This window comes from Carettochelys insculpta, chromosome 15 (genome assembly GCF_033958435.1).
Source record: "Carettochelys insculpta isolate YL-2023 chromosome 15, ASM3395843v1, whole genome shotgun sequence".
Classification (NCBI taxonomy): Eukaryota; Metazoa; Chordata; order Testudines; family Carettochelyidae; genus Carettochelys; species Carettochelys insculpta.
Genome location: NC_134151.1, coordinates 17,417,087 through 17,437,983, shown reverse-complemented (window position 1 = coordinate 17,437,983; position 20,897 = coordinate 17,417,087).

Genomic DNA, 20,897 nt, shown 5'->3' with positions numbered 1-20,897 from the left:
GACAATAAAACCTCGTGTAAATGAAAATTGCATTCACACCGAACAAGAGAGAGAAAATTGACCAAACCTTCAGAAGTCTTAGCATCATCACTGGCGGCAAGAAGGAACTGCAGGAGGGAGGGAGCCAGCAGTGCCCTTTATACTGCACCATGCAGGTGCCAGTCCCAAAAGTGCCATTGCTGGGTCCCCTTGGATACTGCTGAGGGAAAATCTTCCAGCATCAGTGCATGTGGCAAGCATATGTAATGCCTTCAGGCAGAACTGACCCTGGGGTGTCTGGTGCTTAGCACATCAGCCTCTATCACTTGAGCTAAAAGCCAGCTGTCTAGTAGCAAAGGCTGTGGAGGACAAACTACTTACAGAAAAGAAGAATGAGTAAGGGTCACTACATGGGAGAGTGAACCACATCCATTATATGTGTGGGTTACACGCACATATCTAATATGGAATGGACATGAATAAGCACTCAGAGAACTTTAGGGTTTGCAATTCATTCCTTTGCCCAGGAACCTAACCTGAGGGTGCCAAAGCCAGTATTCCCACATAGTCTCTAGCTATGTCAAGTTACCATTAATTCAGATTGCATCTTCAAGCTCTATTTAAGCTGGCTTTGAGCTGAATATTAAACTGCAGCACTACATAGTCCTGTGGCTGTTCTTCTAACCATAATGCAGTCCACTAGGTTGACTCTTGGCTTTTGGTAGGTTATAAAATGGAAAATCTCAGTTATGAGAACTTTAGGATTCTTCCTGTTGTAATTCTTGCCCCTGAATAATACAGCAAGTGCTTTACAGAATACTTTGTGTCTGCTCTCACTGTAAATGATTACATTTCTGTGTTCATCACAAACCATCCAAAAACAGAATCATTTCCCAGTAAGGGACAAGCACGCTGCAGGGAATACTTTCACAGGCAGCACATGCTGGGGCTGCAAATCTTCAACGCATGAGTAGCATTTACCTAAACATATGCCAAGACTAGAGCAAGAATGCAATCACACGCACCACTCAAATATGGGAGTAGGAGAGGTTTTCTTACCATGTAAGGTACGTATGCAATTGATATAAGGGATATTTATTCAAAAGGCACCAAGAGAGATTTCAATTCCCAGCAAGGGACTGGCACCGAGCTCAAACAGTGTTCTGGGAAGGAGTTAGCAAATCCTCTTTCACAACTAACAGCCCACCAAAGCTATCTGACATACAAGCCAGCCTTGAGGCTATAGCTTGCTCACTAGTAGGTTGCTAGTTTGTGATCCAGACTGTAACCAAACCTTTCAGTTTGTTGACATATATGAAGTGAGTTGTGGTGGGAAGGCCAGTTCGTAATGGACAATTGTTGATGTAATACTTCCTGCAGGGCTTCTCATCCTAGAATCTCCAAGTGTTTTGCAGTTATTAAGCCAGGGAGGCAAAGCAGTATGATGGATTCTGCTTTTCAGTGAGTAACCGAAGGTGCAGAAACTTGCACAAGGTCACCCAGCAAGCAAGAGGATGGGCCGGAAATAGAACCCATATCTCTTAACATGATATCCTGCAGCTTTTCCAGGATTTTCATCTGTGAAAGGCACCCCCATAATGGGGACCTGACATAAGCACTGAATGAAGGGGTTCCCCAAAGTCAGGGAGGAGTCACATTAGCAGGGGAATATATACTCCCTGGGCAGTACCTGCTCTGAGGCCTATGGATGAGAGGGGGAGGATTACCCGGGGCAGGGGGCAAGCAGCAGTGGCACCCACAGGGAATCACCTCCCCACAGGCTCCCCAGTACTCACCATGTGGCATTCCCTGGGTCTTCCTTCCCTGCTAAGCCCCACTTGCCTGCGGTCAGCCCAGTGGAGCCCCGCATGGGAGTGCTGGGGAGGCGATCTCTTGTGCTTGCTGCTGCCACTGCCTCCCCACTCCCTGCCCCAGGTAATCCCAGCCAGGTTGGTCAGGGAGGGGGCCAGGGACTGGGGTAGAGACAGAGTGGGGAAGGGGCAGGGTAGCGTGAACACACTCCCACATTCCCAGCATATAGGCCTGCAATTCATCCAAGCCATACTTCTTTGGCTTGCTAGCAAGACTACCATGGGGGACTACAGTAGATCCCTGACTTGCACAACTTCAAATTACACGGTTTTTGCAGTAACATGAGTCAAAATTGTGAGTGGTGGGGAGCAGGGAACCAGGTGGTAGCCTGGCTCCCGGCTCCCTTCCTCTTGCAGGAGACTGGAAATTGACCTGTGTTGCTGCTCAGGTCACTTTCCTGGCTCCCAGGAGTGGCAGGGAGCCCAAAGCCAGGCGCAGCAGCGCTGGTCAGTTTCCTGGCTCCCGGAAGTGGCAGGGAGCTGGGAAACTGACCAGTGCTGCTGAGCCTGGTTCCCAGCTCCCTGACACTCAGGGGAGCCAGGAAACTGACCAGCGCTGCTGTGCCTGGCTCTGGGCTCCCTGTCACTCATGGGAGCAGGGAGCCAGGCACAGCCAGGACTGGGGACCTGAAGGTGGCAGGGCCCCGCCTCCACCAAATACGGACTTATGCGAAATTTGACTTATGCATGGTTGCCCCAGAACACAACCTACACATAAGCCAGGGTTCTACTGCATATCAAAAGCTTTGCTAAAGTTGAGCTATATCACATCCACTGCTTTTCCCATATCTACAGAGCCAGTTACCTCATCACAGAAGGAGCTCAGGTTGGTGAGGAATGACTAGCCCTCGGAGAATCCATGTTGACTGTTGTGGATCATCTTCTCATCCAAGTATTTCTAAATGGATTTCTAGAGGAACAGCTCCATGATTTTGCCAGAGACTGAGATTAGGCTGACAGGTCTGTAGTGCCCCAGATCTTCTTTCTTCCCCTTCCTGAAGCATTCGCACCAGCCCGGGGAATGCTTACTCTTCTTACAAAACATTCCGATTTGCTTGTGAAAATGGGGACAGATGCATGAACTGGAGTAAGGCTCCATTCATCACTATTTCCAGTTCTGTTTAAAAAAGTGTCCATCATCTTATCCCACAGCAGAAACAGTGACTAGCAAAGAGTCAAGAGGACAACTCATGAAAAATCCTTGGGCTGAAATTTACTCTCACAAACCATCCAGCAAATTACAAACAGGAAACAGCTCCCTAAAATTAAGGCAAACGTTGTGCCTGGATTCGCAAAGTTAGGCTCTTCAGTCCATTTGCAGTCACCTAAGTACACATGGTCTGGTCTTCAGAGGTGCTCAGTGTAACACACACCTATGGGTGTGGGTCACTGTCCCACATAGTGGCACCTAGACCACTTACAGAGAGAAAAAATGAGTCCCCTCTATAGCTTTAGCTGAGACCCAGCCAGCTTTTAGCTCACACTACAGAAGCTCCTGCACTGAGGTCCAGACGTCCCAGGTTTGAGTCCACTTATCAGCAGCTACATCAGCACCCACTATTCCCACGTAAGTCAATCGGATCTGGATGTGGGAAGAAAATAGACTGGTCTGCATAAAATCAAATGAGGTGATAGAAGGAAACAGTGGGACTTTTCCTGGTCCACGCTGAATACCTGCTGTGTGCCAGTATGGCAGCACAACTGTGTGCAGCATGTGAGAGACCATGTCAAGGGAAGGGGTGTGGCTAGAGAGCAGCAGCCTTAAGTCAGAGTAGCCATCGGGGTCAAACCAAGTCTAAATCCTGAGATCAAGGGTGTGCATATGTCACACAGAGCTGGCTCCCTCCAGCAAGTCCTGTACCAACCTGCCCCCTGAACTGGGTCCTCCAGGAGTGTCTGCACAGGGTCCTGCTCACCTTCTATTTAATAAGCATTTTAAAGAAAATATAATCTAGGAGAAAATTACCAAGGCAATAGCTTGCTGACTGTGGGCTCCATGCAGATGTGCAGCTATGTGCACTAACAGGGCCTGGTCCTGAAGTCATGACTCAAAGCAATAAGGGCTTCAGGGTCAGGCCTTTAATTATGATGTGAAAAAGCAAATAGCCATAAAGGTTTAGGAACATTCAGTCCATTCTGGCTCTTTTGGGGCAGCTGCAATAAGTATTTTCTGTTTTTCTGTAAAGGTCAGAATCTCCCCTTTCTCACCAGCCTTTTTCTCCTGGGAACATTGAGAGAAGCTCCTTTTTAACATGGCCCAGTACCAAACAATCATGGCAAAGTACCAACACATGAATGACGATAAATGGGAAGGAGATGGGAATTCCATCCCAAGTCAGGCACACCAGTTCCCCATCTCTACTGTGGGTCATGGAAGGGACGAGAGTTACTGATTAAACTAAACCCTGAATTAGACTATTAACAAGTCTTCAACTGGCCAGTGGAGTTTTACTCAATTCATTTATTATAGTGGTCAGTTTGGATCTCAGATTCTGATCTCACATTTACACCTGAGAAAAAGGGGAGTGAATCCACTGGAGTCAAAGGAAAAAGCACAGACCAACAATCCATCTATCCGAGTATCCTGCCTTCTGCCACTGGCCAGTGCCAGATGCTTCAGAGAGAGTGAACAGAACATGGCAATTTTGAGCGAGCCATCTACTGTCAGCCAATCACAGCATCAGACATTCAAAGTTTAAGACCACCAAGGCTATGTCTACAGAAGATGCATCTGTTAACAGAAGTTACCACCGGAAGGGATTTCCCCACAAAACTTCTGTCGACAGATCACGCCTAAGCACAAAAGCAAACAAAAAAACCCCGTGATCTGCTCTGTTGACAGAAAGTGGCCACACGTTCTGGCTGCTTTAATGACAGAACAGGCTCTGACACTCCAGAAGACAGGGTTGCATGGACGACAAGCCCTTCCAGCATCTTTGGCCAGGCTTGCCCTTAAAGAGCACCCCCGACCCACAACCCCTGCCTATGCTGAGGCTTGTGCAGCTGGTTTGCTCCCAGCCTTTGGGCCGCTCACCCCATGCACGCCCCCATGGTGCTGGCAGTGGGCCAGGGCCAGTGCCCGTGCCCATGCCCAGGGGCTGCGTTCTGGATCCCAGTAGGATGCACTGCCTTGCACATGCTGAGCCCGTAGCATGGGTTCCTCCCTGAGCCAGCCTAGTGAGGTTTGTGGCATGCCCCATCTGCAACCCCCACCCTGGAGTGTGCAACCCATGGGGTACTCACCAGATGGTCCCCCAAAGAGGTCTGGAGACGCCCTGGATGTTGCCTCAATGGAGGAGTCCGAGTTCAGGGCAATGGTCAGGGTCCCCTGGCTGGACTTGGGATCTGAGAGTGGCTCCAGCTGGGGGGTGTGGCAGGGTTCCCAGCTCCTTCAGCTCTGGCTGCATTAGGGGGACCTACTCCACCATGCATATAGCCTCTCAGATGGAGGCACCATTGTTACTGCCCAGGAGCTTGCAGAGCTTGGTGTAATAGGGGAAGGTGTCCATCCCTGTCCCTGACCTTGCCATCCATCCTGGTCCTGCAGACAGCCCTGTTGCAGTTTCTTCACTTTGGCCTGAACCTCCTCCAGGGTGTGGGTGAAGTGGCCATGCTCCACCAGGGCTGCGGTGAGGTAGGTGTACCCTGGGGAGTTCCGGCACTTTGCTCAGCGCAGAGCCTGGAGCTGCATGGAGGGGGCCTCTTCTTTGACCCTCAGAGTGGTTCTTGGAAGCCCTTGGACACATTCTGCAAGGAGCCAGAGGGGTCTCAGCAGCCCCTGTCATGTTTCTGTGTCCAGAGAGTGGCTGCGATGGCATAGAGCTGGCAGCCTGTTGGGTCTGCTGCTCGCACGCTCTCAGCTGCTACCCACAGGCTTTGTGGGGCTCAGTGTGCCTTTAAAAGCAGCCAGAGGCAGAGAACATAGAGCTCTGATTGCGATGGAGAGGGAGCCTCCTAGATCCAACTGGCAGGCACCATGAAGGACCTCTCGAAGTGTCTACACTGTCGACAAAGGCATTATTCCTTATCAGGGAGAGGCAGAACGCTGTTGGCGGAAGTGTCAAGTTTTGTCGCCAAAACATGTTTTGTGTGTAGATGTTCCATGGGTTTTGTCAACAAAACCCTCTTGTGTAAACATAGTCGAAGAACATAGGATTGTGTCACTGACCATTCTGCCTAATAGCCATTGATGGACCTGTTCTCCATGAACACATCTTTTTTTTTTTTTTTTTAAATTAAAGCCTGGCGTGTTCGGCCTTCACAATATCCCCAGGCCATGCGTTCCACTGGTTGACTGCATTGTACAAAGAAGTTTGTTTTAAACCTGCTGCCTGTTTCTTTCTTTAGTGACTCTGGGCTCTTACATTCTGTGACGGGATAAGTCATGCTTCCCAATTCAAGTTCTCCAAACCAGTCACAATTTCATAGATCTCTATCCATATCTGCCCATATACCTCTCTTTTCTAAGATGAACAGGTCCAGACTCTTTAGTTTCTCCTTGTCTGAAAGCTGTTCCATACCCTAAGGATTTTCATTGCCTTCTTCTGCACCTTTTCAAATTATAATATATCTTTTCTGAGAAGGGGCAACTAAAACTGGATGCAGGATTCATACCATGGATTTACCCAGTGCAGAGGTTCTCAAACTTCCTTGCACCATGGTCCCCTTCTGACAACAAAAATTACGGAATGACCCCTGAAGGGGGGACCAAAAACTACTACAGTTGCTGGGACCAAAGCTGAAGCCCAAAGGCTTCAGCCCAAGGCAAAGGGCTGGTAACCTGAGCCTCACCAGTGAAGGTGGAAGCCCTTGAAGCTTTGGTGTTGGCCCACACAGCGGGGCTCAGGCATCAGCCCTAGACCCCAGCAAGTCTAACCCAAACCTGATGAACCCATTAAAGGGGCATCGGGACCCACTGCCTTAGAATTGCTGATCTAGTGACATTATATTTTCTTTTTTATCTTCCTCTTTTCTATTTTTTTCATCCTAGCAGGTGTTAAGGGTAAGATCCTAAATAGTTCAAAGTTTGAATGTTAATGTTTTGTACTATAGGGAATAACAGTCATCCATGTTGTAAAACAAAATGGAAGATAAGTCAGGACACCTCTGAGGACAGGACAAGGAGCAATGGGCTTAAACTGCAGCAAGGGAGGTTTAGATTAGACATGAGGAAAAGCTTCCTAACTGTCAGAGTGGTTAAACACTGGAATAAGTTACCTAGGGAGGTTGTGGAATCTCCATTGTTGGAGATATTTAAGAGCAGGGTAGACAAACACCTATCGGGGGATGATCTAGATGGTGTTCGGTCCTGTGAAGAGGGCAGGGAACTGGACTCAATGACCTATTTAGGTCCCTTCCAATTCTAGTGTGCTATGATTCTAAAGCCTTATTAAAATTTCCGCACCTAGCACAGGATTAAAACAATGTAAAAGACAATAGGATCTGGTCCCTAATGCCTCATCATGAGAAGCAATGGCATTTTGAGCTGATTTTTTTAAATGGGAGTGGAGGAGGATAATTTCTGGGAAACATACCAGGCTCAGTCAAAAACAATATTTCTCTGGCTGACAGCTGAAGCAGTATCGGGTTTACGTCTTTGTCCCTGAAAATGTACTTTTCAAGAGTTTGACTGATAAAAGAATCATTTGACTGACCCCGCAAAACTGATACACACTGTCTGTGCTTCTACAAGATGAGTCAGAGCAAATTCAAGCCTCAATCCGTTTTCAGGAAGAAGTTCCTTCTGTGCCAGTTTAGTCGAGCTTTTACTCAGTTGTTTGTGGGTTCCCTGCTAATGCAATCTTTGTGCAAGTTCCAGAGAGCACCATAAAAATTAACTTGCTGATTGGGGTTACTATAGCAGGGTCTCAGAGATCAACTGAATTTCCACTGGTGCTTACTGGAACTTAATAGCACATTTGTACACCTGTGTACCTGCTCACTTAGGGCGAACAAATCGGTAGAGTCTTTGACTTCCCATATTAACTTATGTGCTATGACTAATCTTTACTGGCTTTGCACGTTTCAGGAAGCAAAGGTTTTTCCCTTCTCTTAGGAATTTCCATAAATTCAGAAGAACAATGTTCTTTCAGGTGCTCTGGCTAAGAGAGGATTATGGAAGTGTTTTAGTATTGAAGTAGTCTCATAGGCTATATCTGCATGACAGCCTAAACACGAAATAAGCGATGAAATTTTCACTATGCAAATTGCAGAACTTATTTCAAGTGTAGTTTAATATAGGCTATTTAGGCATCATTGAAATAAAGCACTATTTCGAGGCATCCCTTATTCCTCCTGCAATGAGCACTACAAGGATGCTGAAATAGTGGGCCCTGTACTTCAGGGAAAAAAATCAGAATAATGGGACCATTTCAAAGACACAGAGTAGCTATTTGGGGACAAACTATCTCTGACATGAGATATAGGCATAATGTTCTCATTGGTGTTACCTTCAGTGCAAGGGACTGGAAGGCAGATCATCCAGCTCTCTGAAGCAAATGCCACTTGTATACTACATGTAGAGATGTTACTTTTCTTGTGATTTCCATCCCCCTTGTTAATGTTTGTAACAGTCTCCTTGTAAATACTATCTGCAGTGTTGGCCACTAAACAGATATCAACATTTAGTACCGTTTCGAGAAATAGTCTCTGCTCAGAACCGAAGATACCACAATAACAGCATGTGCTCATCATGGTAAGGCTAACATTTCCAGAGGGACCAAAGGTATGGCAAAAATGTCATGAAGCAGTTAACAGGAAACTGAATCTCATTGGTAGTTGATTTGACATATAGAGACAAGAGGAAAGAAGGCACTGCCTCACAGTGCCTGAAGTCATCTCTGTGGTGGTCTTCATGCACAAACACAATTACATCCGGTAAACTCTACCATAAAGTTGGGTCCACAAAAATGTTCTGGCTCCAGCTGCAATATTTTCATTTGGATAGCAATGGACCCAAGTGGCAAAGGACTGAATCTTACACCTTAATCAAAGGAGTAACACTGAGGGTGAAAGCTAAAGCCTATTGTCAGTTCTTCAGGGTGGACGTATACCAAATTAAGACTACTGTCTAGTTTGCTTTAGAAACAGGTTTAAAAACAAAGGCTGAGTAAAGGAAATTGGGCCTTCACACACTTCCCCCGCCACACACACCCTGTGAAGCCCTCCCATGGCTCAACACCACCCTCCACTGGCTGGTTTTGACAAGCTCACATGTTATTGCTAGATTATTATTTTTGGACAGAAGAATTAAAATAAGCAAAATTATCTATAAGAGAGATTTCTGCCTTGGGATGGAATATTTTAAGAGAGACATGGAAGTGCTTTGACTACTCCATTGCTCTCCATTAAAGTTAACAGGAAGAGAATTACCAAATTCTGTCTAGAGGTAGGGAGGAGAGCCTCTATCCTCAGGTGAACTTCTAGGTTAAAATTTCCAAGAACAACTAATGATTTTTGATGGTATTCACTTAAGACACCTTAAAATGGCCTGATTTTCACAGCAGAGGTGCTCAGCATCCAAAAATCACAGCTCACTTTTCAAAACTTTTGAAGTCTTCAGCTTCTAGGTCCATGCCAACAAGCTAACTGGGTTTTCGTCTCCACACAACTGCGTTCATCCTGAAGTATGGCCATTCTTGTAAGAGTTTCTTGAAAGATTTAGGGGAACATTTTCAAAAACCTTACTTAGACACTTCTGAAAACTGAATTGAGGCACTTTGAGTCAAAGAGGTTTAGTGTCTTCAGTCATGTCTTAAAATGGCACTTAGGTAATTTCCATCAACTTACTTGATCTGATGAACTAACTTCTAAGACTTAGGCTTAAGGGTCAATTTTTCAAGAGTGTCTGTTAGGGCATCAACTCCCCAGCTCTACCGAGCAAGTTTGTTCTGTTCTGCACTGTACTGTGTATGTTCCATCACCCAGTACAGTTTCATTTTAAGAGACTCAAGAAATTCTGCTGCTTCTGTGAGATGTCCGCAGTCTAACACATCTCACAGTAACATCCCTCTGTTTCACAGGCTTGGTGTGCTTGGGTTTGTAACTGCTAGATATTCCAGTTCCTGTCCCAAATTCTCCTAGATTAGGCCTTGTCTGCACACAAAGATAATCTCAATTTAACAAAATTGGCTTAGAAATGGAAAAAATTTGTGCAGCCCCTGACATCTTAAGAGTGACTTGTTTCTATGTAGCTTAGGTTGGCAAAGAGTTGAATGAAACTAAAACAATATAATCCACTCTCGAAGCTGGTAAGAGTAGTCCCATGAGGACTTGTACTGGTTTGACAAAATCAGTTTAAAAACACACACTTTCAGGTAAACCAATGCAAACATTTGTGTAGAGAAGGCTTTAGATAATGTTCAGTGTGCTGCTTTACAAGGTATGTGCCTGCTCAGTAGCAGACCTTGAAAAGATTGAGAAAGAGTCAGGCACAGATATGGCCAAGACAACTTTTCAGGCTTTCATCAAAACCCATGAGGAGCCAAACACCAACCATGAACTTCAATTTTTATCACTGAAAAATTTGCAAGGAGAGGAATATATTCTAACACACAACCTTGAGAAAAGGACAGCCGAATGATAACTCTGAAATTGTTTCACTGAGGTGAGCTGCCAGGGACAGAGACTGATTGTCAAGTGCCCCTGTATACATTCAGACTTTTGTGGGCCTAAGGGCCATGTCACTGTTGTAACACAGTAGTGATTGAGATGAACACTCTAAATAGTGGCATACGAGTGAGGGGTAACAATACATTTTCCAGAGTGTATTTTTGCAAGACTGGGTTGTGGCTTAGTTACACTCACCCCTCTATATTTAGGCTCCCTCCCTTCAGCATGTGCTTGGGATTTGCCTTCCCAAGATCTTCTCCAGCCTGACAACACAGCTTATAACATTAATTCATCTGCTTAAAAACATTTCCCAAAATACCTCGATTACAGATCTGCATCTTCTCCTGACAATCTGCCTTTCCCTGTAACAGGGAGGACACCTATTTTCATTTGGGTAGGTCTATTTGGCATGGCCAACATACCACCTAAAAGTTTGCTTGAATTCCCAACACTTAAGACAGACAGTATTTGAACTTCTTGCCAGACTTTTTGGGGTTTTTGTATTTAATGGTGAGTTAGCTTCCTCACTTTGATTTCTGCACCAGTGCATGAGTAATAGAAATGTTCTTCATTTTTCATTTACGCAAGCAGCTCCATTCTTAGGTACAATCACAAAAGTCTAGTTAGCCAACTTAGTCACTTTGTTCTTCTAATATATCTGCCCACACCCAGCCTAGTGAGCGTGTGGCTTGGCCTGAAGTTTTCTGAACAGACCATTAAATATTTATTAAATTGTGTGTCACAGTAAAAAAATTACAGTATAATAAAATCAACTGGCTAGACTTTTTTTTCCAGCTTGTTGATACCAGACTTATGCTGCCAGGTTCTACTCCCGGTTACAGTCCCATGGAAATCAGTGTAGTTGCATAGGTGTAACTGAGGGCGACATTTAGCCCCCGGTTTCAGTTACTGCTGATTATAACAACAGAGGAGACCATAAGACATTCAGGACAGAAAAGTCAATATTGTCCCCTAACCATTAATACTGAAGCCATATTTACTGATTCTGTGGATCTGATTTTGAAGAGCAGTCTTTAATCTCACTGGCCCCTTCCCCCTGCAAATTACTTCTTCGAACAATTAATTAACTTACACAGTAGTGCGAAGTGCCCACACATTTTCTGATTGGCCCCTATTGGTAGTACTAATTGTAGTACTTAATTTAGAAAATTGCCTTTTGGACTCTATTACTCGGAATCCTTACCAGTAAACTGACTAGGTCTGTGTTTGCACAATAGAGCAGCAAATCATTCATCAAATATAAAGGAATCTGACTTTCAAAACAATATAAAAATCCTCCATAGGTACAGCATAATTATTTTCTTTAAGAGTCTGCCCCATTAGGAGATCCACTTCCTCTATTCTAATATTTAGCACAGGAGCCATGTTCTGTAAAAGGCTTAACACTTCATTTGTCCATAATTCCTCTCTGCAGAGAACCTTAAATATTTTTGCAAACATTAATACTTACATCTGTGAGGTGAGTATTTGTTGGGTTTTAACAAGCTGTTTTATCCCTATTGCAGCATATGGGGAAACTGAGGCACAGAGGGGCCAAAAGATTTGTTAAATGTTAGCATTCGGTAAGAGGTTTGGAATGGAACCTCCACTGCCAGACTTTGAGTTCCTGTGTGTTAGCCACCGGACTCTTCTCCTACTACTGAGAACAGCACTATTCTGTAAGGTACAAATATGGGTTGCATATGTGAAGTGTTCATCTCAAACACACATTCACAGCACCTGCCTGCATACAGCCTATCTTCTTCTGCATGCAGTCTGAGTTGGATGTGCATTTGGCTCTGACGAGGAACTTTCCCAAAGTTTGTGGATGTTTGGACTGGAAGTTTCAGTTCTGGTTCATTATTATGATACGCCTCCACTATGAATAGTGGAGCAAAGGTTCAAAACACTTGGGTTCTGAGTGATTTGAAAACGGCTCGGGCTGATCTAATTTTTTAAAAATGAAGACCAGGGCCCCATACTCCCTTTCCCTGCATGCTAGAAATAATTGCTATCGCTCAGGCTGGAGAGAGAATAGCATCCAGAGAGGTTGGAAAACTGCCCATGGCCAGGGATGACAAACATCTGTGAAGATAGACTTGACGTTCCTGAAGTGAAACATTCGTAGGGAGGAGAGAAGTAGAAGGGAAAGACTGAAATGAAAGCTTTCACACACAATGCACTACAAGCTGCATCATAAATAGATACCACAGAGCAGGTGGATCAGAGGTTATTTAAAGTGTCCTAAATTTAGTTAAGCCTTTGGAGGGCATCATGCTTGTCACTCCATTTCTTGGAGCCTTGCTATGGGCAGGCTGACAGTGGCACACAGCCTTACCACATGACCCCACTTACTGCTGTGTTCTCTCCACTATTGTGAACTATGCAGAAAATGAGTTTGCTCAGCATAGGCTTTAATCTAAGTAATTTAAGGCTTTAACAGTAGCTTTAATCTACATGTAGAGGCAGAGCAGACACCAACCTCTTCTTTGGGCAACTGACCTTTCTTTCTTCTTCAGGGAAACATAGTCTGTATTCCTACCAAAGATCCTTCAGACCATGGGCTAGCTCTAGTCAAGTAGGACTGGATGTGGTTCCTTCTATCGACTGCTGACTTTGTTTTGTATGTGCCTCCTTGTCTGATGTAATATTCCCCTTCCCCAGGCATCAAGCAGGCTGCTTTCCATAGCACTTGCAGCTCCTCTAAACTTAGGGAGCAAAGGGAAGAACTTGGAACCCAAACTCAAGTTTCACCCCTTGAAGTGCACTGAGTTGTCACTAGACGACCATCCCAGGCAAACATAATACTGCTCAGAGGTTCGAAGTAAATCAAATCAGAACAAATATTCATTGGGGGCTTCATCCAATTCCCCTGAAACTCAACACAAAGCTCTCCACTGCAGAGGGAGTGGTATGTGGCCACAAAACTGATTATTCCAGGTGAATTCTAGCGTGGGGGAGCAGGATAGGATGGTAATCATATCTTCTCCATCATGTTCATTAGCAGCCTCCTGACCAGGACTGGGGAAAGGAAACATCAGGTGTGCAGAAGCTCAGGGCAACGTACTGCTGGGAAATAGCCTGGGAATACTGCCGGGGATAGCTCAGACTGTGAAAGCCCTTCCTAGCAGGTTCAGCTTCGAGCCTTGTCATATGAGCATCCACTACCCAGTTTCTGCAACAGTACAGAGCACAATTAATACCAGATCATTTGCACTAGTGGGTGTCATCTGGATGGATGATTGCCTGTGTTTTCAATATCTGCAGGGGCCACATGGAATTTTGCTACACAGAAAGCATAGAAATATGTCTGTCTACACAAGTATCTGTAATTTAAAGGGTGATGGATACTGCACTTCAGTTGATATGAACAAGTTGCAAACTGGTTTCAGAGTCTATAATAGGGTTTACGCTGCTTTAGCTGAGCCCATTTTTAAAAAAAGATGATTTAGAAGAGCTAATGCATCTTTTGCGTGTAGACAAAGACTAATCCTGTTCAGAGTAGTGTGAGGGTTAATATGATGACCATTTATGTAATATGATGGTGAAACAACTAGCAGCCTCTAATTCCTTGTCTACACTGGCTCTCGCACCCCAGCACAACTCCACTAGTGAAAAACCTTTTCCAAAAAAAGCCTGATGTGAGGATTAAATCTTTGTTATACTTTAGACTTCACATCTATCTGAATCACTGAATTAATTTGGCAGGATTTGAGTTTCTACAGGACAATGTCAGATTGTGGCAATAATAAAAATAACTTGTTTTATATATATAAAAATCTTAGCCCACCCATACAAGAACAGGGTGTTGCAAACTTGTACTTACCACCCAGACAAAGAGTGGCTTTTGGGTGAATGAGTATTAAATGTACTATTCAGTCACCTTAGAGTCAGGGGCACTGCAATTTAAAAAAAAAAAAAGAACAGGAACCCTGGAAGGCCTTTTGGGATTTGTTTTTTTTTTTAAGCTGGAGCAGGTGTTCCGTTATTTTATAGCTACAGGCATCTTTGACTGAACTGACATTAAGCTCTAATGTTGATGGTTTTCCAGGAACACATTTGTCCTCTTAAGTAGTTATTGCCACATCAGTATGAGTTAGAGCAAGTCAGGGGGCCTTGTGCAAATATACAGTGGGTTCATGGTCAGTGAGCCATGTCGGTATCAATGCAGTGAACATAGCTGTATTGAAACAACCCACACTCTGGATCCCCCTATCTGGTTATAAACAGCACAGGACAAAAAGGAAACAAAAGTAATTTTGTGTACTGATTTGCATGTGCTAATATTGTTGTTCTTAATTAAATGCAGTTCAATAAGCCTATCTTCCAGACAATTTAGGTTTGCAGGTGCATGCCTGTGCACACCATCATGAATCACATGCAAACATCAAGTACTTTTCCTGGAAAAGCACCTAGTTAGCCATTTGCACAAACAATACCCTTATTTTATGCTTGTATTGAAGTACATTTGCACATAAATTACACATCAAATTGTGCATCCCAATTTTTTTTTTAAATCTGGCCAACATTTGTCCTGATTTCTATGACATTGAATACTAGGAGTATTCTAATACTACTGACACACAGAACTCCTATATCAGGTCACACTGGCATAATGTACAAACAGTCAAATCCTCTGCTGGTAGAAACCAGCCTAACGGTTGTTTTCAGGAGTTGAGGATGATACTTATCCATATATGTAATTTCTACCACCCCTTCCACAATAATAACTAGACTCTAATTTACTTTATTTATCTATTAAATAACTGTTATCAAATCTGACCCATCTGAGTAGTGACAAAAAGTTGTTGCCATTTGATGGTCCGTTGGAGGCTGAGGTAAAATAAGATGGAGATTCTCTGTCTGATATACACAGGACAGATGTACACAGAAGTATTCTAATGACTGGCTTTCTTGCTTCCATGCTGACTGGAGAGCGTAACAGCTGGACATGGAGACGCACGAGGCACTCCTCCCTTCCCTTGCAGCACTCCTTGTTTGTGCCTGCCCGATAGACACTAGTGCAGTATTTCTTAAACTGCGTTCCACATAACACTGGTGTTCTGTGAGCAACTGGCAGGTGCGCTGCGAGTGTTTGGAAAAACACACTGATGGTATATATTTTCTGTTACTAAAACCAGGTACAGTAGTGCCTCGATTTACATGAGGGTTGTGTTCCCATGCACCCACGTGTAACTGGAATTTCGCATAAGTCGGGAGCGGCGAGCTTTTTTCCCTGAGGGAACGCACCTTCTGCAGCCAGGGAAGCAGCTGGAGCACCTGCAGCTCCTTTTGAAAGGTAACTCCTGGGGTTGGGGAGGGTTAAGCCTGGCAGTACGCTGGGGCCATGGGAGCGGGTAGGGGGGTTAAGTCTGGGGTGGGTTAGGGCTTCAGAGGGAGTTGTGGTGGGGGGAGCTGAGCCAGAGCTATGCGGGCAGGAGGCAGTTGAACGCGGGGTGGGGGGATTTGAGCTACAGCCACAAGCGGGGGTGATGAGCCTGGCCGCAGAGGGTTTGAACCGGGATGGGGGGGTGTTGAACCAGAGCTGCGTGAGGGGGTGGTGAGCCAGAGCCACATGGGTGCAGGAGGGTGTTGAGCCGGAGCCATGCTTGGATAGCGAGCTAGGCCACGGGCAGTTTGAACCGGGGCCAGTGGGTTGAGCCGGAGCTGTGTATGAGGGGTGGTGAGCTGGAGCCAGAGCCGGGCACGGGGTGAGCTGGAGCTGGGCATGGATGGTGAGCAGGGGTGGGGTTGAGCCGGGGCCATGTGGAGCCGAGCCAGGGCCAGGGAAAGCGAGATTTTGAGTTGTGCTTATCTCACATTAATGCGGGTTAAGCACATCTCGAACTCGTGCATTTCGAACAGTTACTGTACAATGTTACTTCTTCATTGCTATGACACCTGATTAAATTACCTCATTTTGTTTTAGCTGTGTATGTTGCTTTGTTGTTGTTGTTGTTTTTTCGGCTCAGACAACAATTTCTTAAAGAAAATTTTCATACGTGTTCCGCCTAAAATTATTATTGTTTGGTGTTCCACAGTCTCAGCAAGTTGAAGAAATACTACATTAGAGCACAAGACCAATTATTAGAATATCCTTGGAGCAGCAACTGGACTTAGTTGGATAATTTTCCAAGGAGACAACCCAATAGACATGTGGATTTTGGGCGTTAAAGCAGTGGGTAATCTGCTGCAGCAGATGGAAGACAGTCACCCAATATCTCCAGAAGAAGATCATGTTTATCATACGTCTGCTCTCCTTTTGCATAGCAGTGGCAAAAATAAAGCACTCCTCTTCCACCAGCTTGAATTCATGAATTGTTGGGTTGCTTATCCTGTCCCCTACCAACTGCTGAAACCCTGGGATGGGCAGGAGTTCCCTCTGTGATGAACATTTGGCAAGGAGGCAGCTTTCTAGTTTTGTATAAGGTTTTTGCCTAGAAAAAATGTCCTATCAGAGCCAGCCTGCTACAGTCACCTCCCTCATCATCCAAGAATTAAAAAGACTCTTTGGAGCAGGGTCTTCTGCTCCAAAAGCATTGTCTTCAGCTACTTGAACTAAAGTAGTAGTAGTAGCAGTAAGCCTCTTCCACTCCTACAACTTGGAGCTTAGGCCATTGACAACCATTTGCCAGCATCCCTTGTCTTGGGACATCTTTTCCAATTCCGACCAGGTGTACCATGTCCTTTTAGTGTCTGCCTTCAGGTCTCTGCAGCAGGTGTTTCTTGGGTGCCCTCTTTTCCAACATAAGGCTGGCCTTGTGACATTGGTGGTTGGTTTTCTAAGGGTATGTCCAATTCATCGCCCATCTTCTCTTCCTGATTTCTTCTTCAGCAAGAAATTGGTGAGTCAGCTGCCACAGGTCTTGGTTGTTGATGGTGTATGGCCAGAGGATCCGGATGATTTTATGGAGGCATTTATTGATAAATGTCTGGATTTTTTTTTTGACAGTCCTCTGTTGTTCTGCAAGTTTCTGATCCATACAACAGGACTGATTTGATATTGGAGGTGAATAACTTGATCTTAGTTTGAGTTCTGCTCTGCTTAGAATTCCAGATGTTTTTCATAAGAAAAGCTGTTCTTGCTTTTCCAGTCCTTTCTTGAACTAAAGAATCTCCATTAACTTACATAGCCTCACAGCTCTCCTCTTATGGCTCACATTCAATTTAGGCTGAAGCCACTGAGACCTAGTTGACACTAGGCAAAGCTCCCCTCCAAAACTGGATGTGTCTTAAAACTGATAGGAGCCAGAATATAGACCCTGGTTGAGTCACTTTGCTGAACCAATTTCAAAACCCGGTCATGGTAATGAACACACAGAGAGATCAGCACATTACCTGCTGCCCGTCATCTCTAGGTAACACAGTCACTGATGTTTTCTGTTATTGGTTTTTTTGTTTGGGGTGGCCTGGAGCACATAGTTTCCATTTAATCATTAACCGTAGGATACCAAATTAATCATTCGGCATCACAACAGATCTGTACATACTGTACCGCATCAAGCTTTCCAGGACTGCAATCTGGTGTTTTCTGTATAAACATCCAAGTGCTTTGGTTTTTTGAAAACTCATTTCCAACATGACTGCTATGACTCCCTCAGAAAAATAATTACATGGATAAAGTTCTGTGTAAGGAACAGACATGTCTGAAGAACTCTCTACTTGTGCTAAGCCAAATTATTCAGCCCTCTTAAATAAACACATTCAACAGATGTTAATTAAACCAAACAATTAACGCTAGGGGCTTTAGTTTAATAGAAAATGTGAAATTACACTTGTAAAAACAATTGCAAAAACAACATATATTTTAAACTGTTTTATGCACTTTTGGTTCAAATCTGTTACCAAAATTTAAAAAGGAAAACACCTCAGATCAACAGAAATATCTGCATGCTAAATATTTTTTATGAAATTTATTTTTAAGAATAAGTGTTCACTCTGTGTTTGCAACGCAAGCCTTGCAGCCCTCGACATGAGTAAGTGGACATGAAACTCAAAGTGAAATTACAGACAAGGTTGGTGAGATAATCTCGTCTGGACGAGCTTCTGTTGACAAGAGAGACAAGCTTATACAGAACTCTTCTTCAGGTCTGGGACACATACTCACAATGGCTAAATCTACACTACAGTGCTCTTTCAAAAGATGTTCTTCCAGAAGATCTCTTCCAAAAAAACTTCTTTCAAAAGATCATGTCCTCACACAAAAAACAAATAAAAAGATCAAAATGCTCTTTCGATAGACAGCATCCACACAGATCCCACTCTTTCAAAAGAACGGGCCAGGAATAAAAAAAATTCAGCACCATGAGGACGCTCTTTCAAAAAAAGGGCCTGTGGGGCATCTATGTATGGTTTGGAGTTTTCCCCCCACCCCAAAAGAAGCTTTTGAAAGAAGGTGCTTTTCCTGGTCTGGGAGCAGAAGAGGGCTTCTGGAAAATGAGCCATGTTCTTTCGATTTCAGATGAAAAAAGTGGATTGTGTACAGACACTCCCCATGCTCTTTCGAAAAAGGGCTAGATTTTCTGAAAGAACTTGCTAGTGTAGACACGGCCTACCACAGCTAAATACAAAATTGTTTACATAGTTAATAGATATTTCAAGGGCCCAGTCAAGATGAAATCTATTTTCATTGTCAAAGCTGAGAGAGAAATCAAAACACAAAAAGCAACCAGCACATAGGGAAAGTGCACTGGATTTTAATAATTCAGTTATTTGCATGATAACAAATGGGTGATGACATTTTAAAACATATCTATATGACGTGTGACAGGCTTCTTTTACTTCAAACAATACAACCAGCTGCAAACACCACCAAAATGAGTATCTTCTGATTTGGAACAAGGATGTCTTGAGCAGCTCTTTCCCACATTACACAAATACTGGGGATCCTACTGGCTGAAAACAGCAAATCAAAATAGATTTGAACAATGCTACCAAGTAACAGAACGCTTAAAAAAAAAAAAAAAGACACAGTCCAACTCTACTTGAAATCAGTGGGAGTTTTGCCACTGGCTTCAATGGAAACAAGCTCAGCTTCTAAACAAGAGGCCATAATCCTGTAACCTTTACTTGAGGGTGCCTTCATGTATGTTTGTACAGTGCTTAACAGATTGAATACTACCCGGACCCAATAATGAAGTAAGTAACAAGACTTCAGTGACTTCAACTCATTTGAATTAAACTTGCAGAATAAGACAGAAGATCATAAAATAAAAGTTATTTGTTTACAATTTATTCTAATGCCACAAAAAGGACACATATAATAGCCTCTACCATGAAGCATTAAATACGCAAGTGAGCCAGCAAAAAGCACTGCAACTATAATAGATCAGATGACATCCTCTTATCTATCAGCTGTTTCTGTAGTTTATAGGAGTTGCTTATCTCAAGGAACTTTTATGGCTGAACTTCAGTTCTCTTCTTTGTTGATGTTGTTTTCCTCTGCACTCATTTTAAAGCTCAGTATATTGGGCACTTAATTTCACATTGAAACTCATCAGGGCCTTTAATTTTATTTCCGCTACTGGCGCAATGCTTTCTTAGCAACAATGAACGAGTCATGAGAATAATAAACCATGCTAGGTCTGAAGGCTATGAAATCAGTTCAAACATACTGCAGGGAGCTGCACTGCCTGTTCTGAGACACATGGCTTTCTGTGGGCACCAGCCCATTTATGAGTCATGAAACATAATGGGGTATTGTTGAAAGCTTTGGGACCATGAGAAATTATCTATTGCCCAGCATGGGGAATGGTATAAACTGGCAAGGAAATACAGTTACATTCTTTTGCAGAACTGAAATCAGACTGACTTGGCTTGCTTTCCAGTGTACAAACCCACAAATCATGGAGACTACTCCCTAATTAGGACATTTTTTAAGAGCTGCCATTATACACCCAGTCTGAGGAAGCCACATTTTCTCCATCACTAGCCAGATTATCAGGGAAGACAAAAAACAAACAAACAAACAAAAGCGGGGATGGGAATGAAGCTAGAGTCTCAACATAAACTTCAGAAGCAAACGTGATTCTCTCTTAATCTGCCCCCAATCATGCGAGGCTCTCCCCTGCTAAAGGCATGGTACACATGAGTAAGAGGAGCAAAAAGTATTTATTTACTGTTATGTTCTATTATGAATATGTTGCAATAGGTATTTATATTGCCGCCCAGAAAAGATCTGAAAGTGTGGGAAGGTGAGTGGGCAGTAAGACCGAGCATAAGGCGAAGGGTCAGGCTCTCTGAGTTCTAACCACAGCTCTTTCCGGTTTCTGTTCCTTTCAGGTTCATGCATTCATGCTTTCCACCCCCTGTGAGGAGACATACCTTTCAATGAAAGTTGAAACTCCCAGACAATCATATGACTCCAGGAACTGAAGCTTTGGGGAGGGGAGAACAAAAAATTAATATTGCTTTACTGGCGATACAACAGCAAGTTTG